The sequence below is a fragment of the Xiphophorus hellerii genome, chromosome 15 (genome assembly GCF_003331165.1).
Source record: "Xiphophorus hellerii strain 12219 chromosome 15, Xiphophorus_hellerii-4.1, whole genome shotgun sequence".
NCBI lineage: Eukaryota > Metazoa > Chordata > Actinopteri > Cyprinodontiformes > Poeciliidae > Xiphophorus > Xiphophorus hellerii.
The window spans coordinates 5,567,904-5,578,993 of NC_045686.1; the positions used below are offsets into that span (position 1 = coordinate 5,567,904).

The following is an 11,090-nucleotide window of genomic DNA, read 5'->3' on the forward strand; positions in this document are numbered from 1 at the left end:
CAAACTGAATGTTTCCGAGCTAGCGAAAAATATTTAGCTGATATGCTATCGTCTTCCAATAAGCGGAAGTAAACTACCAAAATAAAAGCTGAGTAAACTGAATAGTTCAACTATGATGCGTCTCTGTTGTTGTAGATCCGGTGCTAACTGTCTGGGTTGCCTTTAGGATGTCGTATTTGTTTTAAGCTTAAATGATGATCAATGAAAAAGGAACAGAACCGATAATAATGAAGACCAAGCTTTTATTTTGATAGTCCACATCTGGTTATCTGTAAATGACTTCATATTAGCTAAATATTTAGCTTGCTAATTAAATATTTAGCTTTAAGCTGTGACATGTTATGAATAAATGAACAACATGGCGGACCGTCGGTGGGACCTGATGACTCACCGCAGTGACATCAGCTCTGATTTCCCTCCTCGCTCCGATCCTGCATTTTCTCTCCTCTCATCTCTCTGCCGCCTCATCGCTTCCGAACCCGCTGGTTCTGATCCGTCAGTGTTTGTGTCTGAATTATTGATCCCGTAGTGTGCTGGACTCTGATTGGCTGCGGACCGTCTGGCCTCATTAGCTGATAGTCCAGGCCGCAGCTGATTGGAGGAAGGGGAGAAGGCTCATTCGGGATTCATGGTGATGAAGGCTGAGGTCACTGCTGATCAGAGGTGATGATGTCATCTCCCCCGAGCTCTCCCATTGGCCCAGATGGATGCAGCTGTTCAGACAGATGAGTCTGACCCTCCATCATGGCGTCCTCAGCTAAACAGGAAATTAGTTTAACTGTAACAAAGGGCTGAAGGTCGCCCCCTGCTGCTGTGACGTGATAACACAGGATTACCAGAAAACACCCAACTTTGACCTTTGACCTCTGAAGGAAGCCTCCGGCTGGAAAACTTTGGAAAATTATGAAATTATGTTAAAGGAGTTCTCTGGGAAGACATGAAACAAGAAATGGAAAAAAATGTTTTTCCTCTTTCATCCATCCATTCATCCATCCATCCATCCATCCATCCAACATTTACTTAAATCTAATTTTAGACACAAATCGTTGTCATTTTTTACAGTAATTTAGGAGCCATTTTGGTTCTATCTAGGAAGAAATAGATAAATTACTTTTGGTGCAGTTTATAAATTGTTTCACTAGATGGCACCATGGGTCACATTTGGGGGGTGAATCAAAATTTCACTAACATTTTTAAAAAAAACTTTGTATGTTAATTTAACCAAATACATAAATTAGGACAGATTTATAGTTTTGTTTTATCCAGCTTTGTCCTTTTCCTGTATTTTGTTCTACTGACTCCAATTTTACACACATTATTTAATACATGAAACTGTTTGATTTATATTGTTATGAGTCCTAAACTATCAGTTGGAACACAAAAGAAACCGACATCATGTTGTCACAACTTTAATCACAAAAACAAGAATAAATCAGAATCAGTAATGTTGCCAATTCCTCTAAACTCAGATAATTTCACACAAAACAAAGATTTTTTTTACAGAACAGAGTGGTGAAGGAGTTTATTTAAAAATACAAGTTATGAATACAGAATATATCTATGGACAACTTTAAAAGAACCAAGAAACCGATGAAATATAAAATGAAAACAGAGGATTAAATTTATATCTAAAATAAACACAATCCAGTTAGACGGAAAAACATTAATAAAATACATAAAATCATGTTTTACCATCCAAAAATAACTCGTTTTATGAACATTATTTGACTAAATGTTGAACATTATTTCATCTATAAATATGAAAATAACATAAATAAGAATAAAAGTTAAATGAGTTTAAACCAATTAAATATAAATATGTATGTAAAAGTACGAACTGCAGCTGCTGAAAAACTTTCCATTAATGATGATGAGTTTCATGAAGCTGAGCTGATCTTGCATCATATCTGTGCAAAAGTCCTGAGTCATCGGATTCTCATCCATCATCTCTGGAGCTTTTTCTGTTTCAGTCAAACCAGAACTTTTTCCCCACTATTGTTGCTTCTCGCACAAACCTGAGCCTGGTTGAAGACTTCTGCACAGTGTCGAGTCTGAAATGCGAACAATGAAACTACAGATTAACCCTAAAAAACCCAGATTACATCATTAGAGCTGAAGTTTCCCGGTGACAGAGCAAAACCTGCCGCTCACGTTTCCATCGGGGACGGATCCGAAGTGATGAAACGAGCCGCCAGCCGTCAGGCGGCCGGTCACGTGACCCGCAGCCGAACCGGAAGGAGGAAACCTGCAGAAAAACACGGCTGGGAAAACCGAGAGCTCAGGCGGAGCTGAGTCACGGCGAGCAGAGAGTCAACAGACAACATGGCCGCCGCTGGAGCAGGAATATAGCTGGACCGAGGTTGACCTTTAACCCCAGAGGGACAGTAAACAACAGTTGGAGTTATTTCGCCTGTCATTAGAGGAAAAATATGTACATTTTTCAAAGTGATATTTTCACCATGTTATTTATTCCTTTATAAATATCAAAGTTTCAAACTGGATATTTAGTTAGTAAAATTTAACCTAGTTAGCAAACTAAATATCTATGTTGAAGCTAAATATTTGGCTTAGGAACTAAATATTTACTGAGAAAGCTAACTACTTAGCTTCAAACAAAACATTTACTTAGCCATCTTTATAATAATTTTAAAGCTGTATATTAGCTAGCTATCCAAATATTTAGTTCAGAAACTAAATAATTAGCTCCAACCTAAGTATTTTGTTAACAAACTAAATATTTAGTTCCATAAATATTCAGTGAGCAAGCTAATTGCTTAGATACAAACTAGATGATTAGTTGACAATCTATTTAGTGTGAACTAAATATTTAGCTATGTCAGAGCTAAATATTTAGTTTCTAAACAAACTTTGGTTTCTAAACTAAATATTTAGCATCAACTCAAATGCTGCATTTGGGTTGAGTAATAAATGATTTAGCTAGTTTGTTACTAATTACATAATTAGCTAGCTCAGAGCTAAATTTTCAGCTAATATTTAAATTCACTATCCATAAATGGACTATCAAAATAAAAGCTGGATTGAGGCTGAATCGGAAAAGGCTCATCCTTTGTTGATGAAGAAAAGAGGAAAAGAAACAATGAAAAAGACGACTCAGCTTTTATTTTGGTAGTCCGCTTTTGGCTATCAGCCAGTGAATTTGCATATTATCTAAATATTTAGCATGTTTACTGAATATTTAGTTTGAAACTGTGACATTTCTAAATGAAAATCATGGTGAAAACCCCCATGGTTCCTAAATAATCCAGATTATTGCTGTTAATCTGTGACTGTGTAACTTTACAGACGCGGCCAGCAGCTGCCGCCCGGTTCCTGCATACCCAGCATGGCAGTGATGTAGTAACACGCCTCCCACCTCATTCATACCAAACCAGCACCATGATGAGGATAAATAAAGATGGATGCTGGTTCTGGTCTAAAATAGAGCGTGTGTGAGCGGCCCGGTTTACACATGAGCCGAAGATAGCAGCGCTGACGATGACGCGACGCTCCAGCTGGGAAAGACGAGACCTCAGCGAGGAGGGGGATCCCAACATGAGCTACTCATTTAAACACCAAATGTTTCCTACTTATTTACTGTAACTTTGCTGTGAATGTTGTCATTTAATGGGAATTTAAAATACATTACTTCCAAAAATTTGTAAAGTTTTCCAGCCTAGAGACTCGCTTGGAATCTGGAAAGTCCCTCTGTAGAAACTGAGCCAAACGTTCATTGTGAAAAGTTCCTTTGACCTTTATTTTGAAAGGCCAACAAAGTCACAGTATAAGCAGATTTTATGTTAAAATGATGATGTTTTCATTTCTGACTTAATGCCTCGTTTCATCAGTTTGTTACATGTTGGATCCATGTTGAATTTTAAAAAATATACAAAAAATGAATTAAATCAAATGAATCAGAAATCTGGGAAGGCAGAGCATCTTCAGTCAGAGGCTTCTTCAGGTTCAGAGTGGTACAGACTGCTGCAGGAGATCTTTCCTGCCGACACCTATCGCCATCTCCAGTGGCTCTTCGAAGGGTTTTGATGAGCTGCAACAACATTTAATCTTCCTTTGGGATTAATAAAGTATTTTTGAATTTGAATGAGCCTCTAGAGGTCGCTGCAGTTTCTCCTGGTTCTGCTCCTTCATCACTCCTGTTAAAAGGAAACTGTTCCTTCCCACTGTCACCACATGCTTTCTTAGGATGAGGGATTGATGCTGCGTTCAACAAGACAATCCAGTTAGCATTAAAGTAGTTAGCGGCTACCTTCTATGTAGCATTTCAGCGCTAACCATGAGACTTCACTCTTCCAGAAGTCCAACATGGAGGCAGATGAAGAAACAAATGTTTTCTCTTTGTTGGTCTCTGTGAACTTAATGCAAATTTTCCCTTCTAAATCCCACAAACTGTGCCAGATAGCTAGCCCAGGCTGCTAGCTAGGAGATTTAAAAAATTAATGGGGGAAACGATAACTAACAGGAACTATATTGTCCGTTTATAGAACTCACTAAAACATACTGAAAGTATAGATATGATATCCTTCGTTTTCGTGTTTATTATTCTACTCAATAGACTTCTGAACGGATGTGAAATTGATTTCTTTTTACCACACAATCAGTTTACGTCAGCAGTCAGCAAATTACGGCACGCCATGCGCCTCCTGGTGGCCGGTCACAAAATGGCGGGAGAGGAAGTTGGAATAAAACGCAATCATTATCCAATCGATGAAAACATAATCACAATATAATAATTTAATCTTTTTGAATTCTGCACCTAAAAATTAACCAAAGTATGAAAAAACTAAAACTATTACTACAGATAGAAACCTAATAATATTTAGTAACTAATTAAAACTTCCAAACCCGTTAAAAACTGCTTAAAACTAACTAAATAACACAAACAAAATAAAACTAAACTGTAATAAAAAAACCCCAAAAACTATTATAGCCTGGATATCAGGAAATAAATAAAACTCTGTTTAGTTGTGGAAACTAAAACAAGTGATATAAGGGTTAGGATGAATTAAGAGCTAATTCATTAAAATGTATTTATATTAGTTAGATTTGGGTATTTTAGGACTGATGGTGAATATTATTCTTTTCAAACTGAAACTGGACCAGAAAAGTTTCACTGGTAAAATCCTGGACTTCAGTCTGCAGGTTTTTAATGAACTGATATGAATAAAGTTCCTAATTTTAGTCTCAGCTGCGCCTCATCTGGCAGCAGAGATCACCAAACTGGATGAAAACAGCAGCAGAAATCCTGAAGATGACCCGGGTGCCTCCTGTCTGGGCGCCAGGGTGGGAAGACGACGGCAAGGGCATGACCGTGCCGTCGCCGTAGCAACAGCCTGGTAAACATAAACACGGAGGAGTTGGCCGGCGGAGCGAGGAAAGGAGGTCAGCGCCCGACCCGAGAGTTTTACTTACAGAGTTAATAATGAACGGTGAGTCAGCCTGGAGCTGCAGGCAGGAAACTGGGAGAAAACAAACCAGCAGTTTCTCCACGTCAGGAAACTGGACTGAACATCCAGAACTGGTTCTGATCACAACAACAGAACCGGGATCAGAACCGGCAGGGAAAATCTGGAGGCATGGAGTCTGGATTAGAGACAAGCAGGAAAACAATTATTATTATTATTATTATTATTATTATTATTATTATTGCATATATATGATAACAATATCAATGATAATATGATAATTACAAATAACAATAATGATAATGAAGACCTGAGTGAAACAACAGCTTCAGCAGCAGCAACTTTAGATCTAGATCTATAACTCCAGATCTATAACTCCAGATCTATAACTCTAGATCTATAACTCCAGATCTATAACTCCAGATCTATAACTCCAGATCTACAGCTCTAGATCTATAACTCTAGATCTATAACTCTAGATCTATAACTCTATATCTATAGCTCTAGATCTATAGCTCTAGATCTATAACTCTATATCTATAACTCTATATCTATAGCTCTAGATCTATAGCTCTAGATCTATAACTCTAGATCTATAACTCTAGAGCTATAACTCTAGATCTATAACTCCAGATCTATAACTCTAGATATATAACTCTAGATCTATAACTCCAGATATATAACTCTAGATCTATAACTCCAGATCTATAACTCTAGATCTATAACTCTATATCTATAGCTCTAGATCTATAACTCTAGATCTATAACTCCAGATTGTTGCTCTTCAGGTCACATTCATCTGTTCAGTGATTTTTCTCATCCTGATATTTTTGGCTGAAATTCGAACCGTCGGTCAGAGTGAAATGAAAAACGACCCAAACGGATCGTCGTTGTTGTTGTTGTTATTATTTCATGGATCTGGTGAAATAATAATCATCCTCCTGCATCACTTCAATAAACCAGCCATGACCTCAACACGTCAGGTGAGAAAACATCGTTAAACGTCTGTAAATGGATTTAATTGGTCTAAAAATAACTTGTTCTGTTTTTGTGTTTTTTTCCAAAACCTCCCAGAAAGTTTCATGGAAACGGCCGGCAGGTGAGAGCTCTACCTGCCATGACATCAGCCGGTAAAAATAGATCAGACTGCTGTTGTTTGCTTAGTTACTGTCAGCGCTTCGCGTCTCCAGAGTGGGATGGAAAACCGGCTCGTCTTCATTCTCAAGCCTCCAAAAAATGTGCCGAATCAGCAGGAAACTCTCTCAGGTTTTGTTTAGGCCCTAAAATTAGAAGCAGCCTGAAGCTCAGTCAGATCGACTGGAGATTTCCTGGATTTTCTAGATTGATGTGATTTTCCGCTCTGGAAGTTTTAGTTTACTGCTGCTAGTTTTTTATTTTTTATGAAGCATTTTTTATGTTGAATTAAAAAACAATGTGATTTAAATCAGTTTTATTTGACTGGGGAACGCTGACGGTCCAGATGGTTCTGGGCTAAAAACTGATTTTCAAAATCAAAAATAAGTATATTTTTTTGCATTTTTGATAACAAAGAAAGCACACTTCCAGTAGCCTGATGTATCAAATATGATACAAACCGTTATAAAACCTGGCGCTGAAGGATTTTATTTTAAATCTGATTTTTCAGAGAATAATTTCTGGTTTCAGTTTGAAGGCTGACCTTGAACCAAACGTATCGATTTGATAGAATCCGCCTGACGGCTGCAGAAATGGCTGACCATCCCTCCATACCGGACCTGAGAAGATCAAGGCTCAGGAAAAGGGCAGCTAGCATTTCTGCAGACCCCACACATCCTGGACACAACTGGTTTAGACTTTCCCCAGGGAGGTGACAGACAGAAAACGGTTTCTCTGGTTCCGGTCAGCTGAAGGAAAACAACATGGCGTCAGAAACAACAGCAGCATCAGTCAGCAGTGTTCTGCTTTCCAGCAGGTTGTTTTACACTTTATCACCCTAAACTAGAAACTAGGAGGTTCCCTTCATCACACTGACATCATCAGGAAGGAAACACTCAGGGCTGTAAAATATTAAAAGTAAACGCTGATTTTTTTAGGCTCAGCTCAGACAAGGAAACGCATGATAGGGTAAAAAACACCTGGCGAGGATCCAGGTCGTTAAATTTTACCTGTGAAAGTTTCCTCATCGCTGCAGCTTGGCAGGAGGAAGGACCCGCTGGAGACGGACAGCATGAAACCTTTATGAGCTTTCAGGACAAAACTGGGTCCGCAGAGCAGGAGTCGAGTCAGACTGAGCTCAGAGTCAGACCCATGTATTTTCATATTATTCTTTAATTAACACTTCTGTTCGTTTGTTCGTCTAACTGTTATATTCTTCTCCACCGCATTAGTTTGTTGTATGCTTGGCACTTGTTCAATAAAGTTTCTTGAAAACAGGAAGTAGAAATCGCAACAAAACTTAAACACAGATTTCAAACTTTATTCACCTGAAAGTTTACAAACGAGCCAAGTACATGACTGGTTAACAGAGGGGAAGCTAAAAGCGCTAAACCTTTTTGAGTTTCAAAGTTAGCAAAACCAGTAAACAAAAAACGCTATTGGTGCATTAGCAGCATATTAGCGTAAGTATGCCTTAAAGCTGATCTGGAAAAATAATTTATGGTAACCTAAGTGCGTAAAGCATTTTCATAGTTAGCAAAAATGCTAATCTAAAATTTTGCTCCACTTCTGCTAATCTATTAGCAGATTAGCTAATCTATTAGCAGATTAGCAGAAGTGTTTAAACCTCTGGCTTTGACTGCAGGACAAGCTGAAGATGGTTAAGAAGTTTATTATTCAATATCACCATGAATCCATAAAACCTTCCAAATCCGTCGCAGAGCGACTTTATGAGAGGTGCTGTAGCGCCACACATTATTATTTTTTCAACTAAACCAAAACATTAATAATCTCTATTTTATCTAGTTGTGAACATTTTAATGATCAGCACATTTTAGCCAAATATTCCGACTACTGTTGCAAAAACTATTTATTGCAACACAGACGACAGCTTGGATGGAAAACAGCTGATAGAGTCACATCATTTCAACCTTTGACCCCTGAGTTTGAGGAAGCTGCTTAAGGAAAAATGTCTGCAATTTTCCACTTAGCAGAGTACATGAACTGATGGAGGAACATCTGCTTTAGATCATAAACTGACTGAGTGTGGAAAGGATGTTAGCAACTGAGCTAACGTTGCATCATCAGAACTTAAACACAAGTGATCTTTGTCCCCTGACCTCTGATTGTTTCCGTCCCACAGCCTGCAGTTAGCTCATCAGCCTGAACTCTGACACACAAACACACGTTTCTACCAAACAAACAGTCGGATCATCCAAGACGGCGACGCTTTGGCCACAGGCGACGGCTCTTCAGGACATCAAACTCACTCTGGTTCTGCTCCAGTTAAAATCACTTCCTGTTCCAGTGCAGCATAAAAAACATAAACATTAGCATGCTAACCGCTCAGGTCGCGTGTGTTTCATATCTCCCATTAGCTACTTTCAAGATGGCTGCCATTTCTGAGCTTTTTAAACCAGTTATTGGCATGAAATGACTTGGATGAACTTCATGTCACGTCAGATGTTTTCAACTTTGATGTGTGACAGCGAGGCAGTCGTCTTGATGGTTAGCGTTAGCTCCTGCTGACTTTTTATATGGTTAGGGGTTTTACATTAGCTTATGGTCATTTGTTTATGAGCTTAGCAGTTTAGTGTTAGCCTCTGCTTATTTTTATGGATAGAATTACCTTTTGCTAATTTGTTTATGTTTAGTGGTTTAATGTTAGCTTCTGATCATTTGTAAATGTGTTTAGCTGCTTAGTTTTAGCTGATTCAAGATTTTTGTTTAGCAAATTAGTGAACAGTGAAGCTAACTTTTTGGCTAGCTCTGCCCACCGCTGGTAATAACTACAAACCAACATTTAATCTCCATTTCTACTATGGCAGCCATTTTGAAAAATGTCCACCAGAAAAAGGAAACACAAAAAGAAAATATGTATTATTTGTATGGCTCAAAACACCAAACACGTTCATCTAACTGGTGAGTTAATTTTACATGAGAACCATGTCGGCCATCTTGAAAAGTCAAACAATTATCAGTAAAGAAAAACCTTCCTAAAGCACAGCGCTTCTTCTGGTGAAACGTTGAGTCTCTTTACTTCATGAAGGCTGAAACCTGCAGTAATGGATGTGAGTCATCACTTCACCTGTCAACTTTGACCTTTCAACGTTTGCTCCTTTGTTCCTCTCAGAACCGACTGAACCTCTATGTGTTTGTTTACAGAGAAAAACTCAAACAGTCGAACCAGTCGGGGCAGCACACGTGAGAAATAGTGACAAAGTATTTATTGTTCTCCTGCAGACTGAACCTTTGACCCAGTTCACTTTATTCGCCGTCAGCAGGGATTTTCACCGGAAGCACCTGGTGAGGTCAGCAGCAGGTGAACCAGCTGGACCTCAGAGGGAAACATCCACAGGTGAGACGACCGGCAGAAAGACTGGTCCGAAAGAATCTGCCGCTAGGTCCGAACATTCAGAATAAATTCAAAAATTTAAATAAGATTATCATAAAAACACTTCAACATTTAATTAAACAGGAAATAAAAAAACCTAATGACCAAAAACAGGAAGAAGTAAAAAAAAAAAAAACAAGCTGGGAACAATGACAGGAAAAACAAAAAAGGTCAGAAAAAATTAAATATTAATGTATAACTAGTAACTGCAACACTAAAAATAATAAAGAAAAAGGTTCAAAAATAGAATATATAACAAAATAAACTTAGAGTTTGTTATTATTTAACTACAAAAATCAATAAAGTCCCACATAATCCAGAAATAAAAATGATTGAAATAATAAAACATGAGCATCAAACAACATGAATATGAAAATAAAACATTAAAAAGCTCAATAATAAGAACTTATAACATCTTTGTATCATATTGAGATGAATTCAGGAACCATCAAGCCAACCGATTCCTCAGAGTCATGGGGTGAAAGGTCAAGCAGCGTGTGATGGGCCTTGACCTCTAGTGACCTCTGAGTCATCTCAGAACCGAGACGCCAGGATGAATCAGAACCACCTGAGTGCGAGTCACATGACCCGACGCTCTTCTTCTTACTGAATCTGCACTTTAAGTTGCATCATATTCATGTGAAGCAAGCATGAGGCAACAGTAGAGAGGAACCGTTGGTTTGTAACCAGGAGTCGCCGCTCCGGCAGAAACAGGAACAAGTCAAACCTTAAATATGAAGATGGGAACAACGACAGGAAATACAAAAACAAAAGGTCAAAGGTCAAAAGGTTGGGCGAACTGTTGATGAATGAATGGCTAAAGGAAACAAATAAATGTTATCAAAAGCTCCATCCATGTTTTTGCTATAAAACAGACACAGCTAAACTCTGCAGCTACGTTTCCACCATTTTGAATTTTGAGCGAACTTTTAAAATGTCACAAAAAAGAAAATGCAAATTATGCGTGTTTCCTTCTGCTGGTTGGGAGCGAATCAGCCAGGCTTCACAGCATGTTGATGTTATCCATGGCTTTACTAAACAGGAAGTAGAGGCTGGCAACAGGAAGTAGAGGTTGCTAACTAGCATGGACCAGGTTTTTTCTGGTAAGGCACAGACCCAGCAGTAGACGGCAGCGTTCACTA

The 11,090-nt window shown here is 38.4% G+C and overlaps 1 long non-coding RNA gene across 1 annotated transcript; it reads right to left on the reverse strand.

Annotated features, from left to right (window-relative positions):
• Window positions 1-1,393: 1,393 nt before the first annotated feature.
• On the reverse strand, window positions 1,394-2,813 carry LOC116733967 (uncharacterized). The gene is made up of 2 exons (XR_004342146.1): window positions 2,152-2,813; window positions 1,394-2,051 (listed from the first exon to the last, which is right to left on the reverse strand). It is a non-coding gene; the product is annotated as an uncharacterized LOC116733967 (long non-coding RNA).
• Between the last annotated feature and the right edge of the window lie 8,277 nt (window positions 2,814-11,090).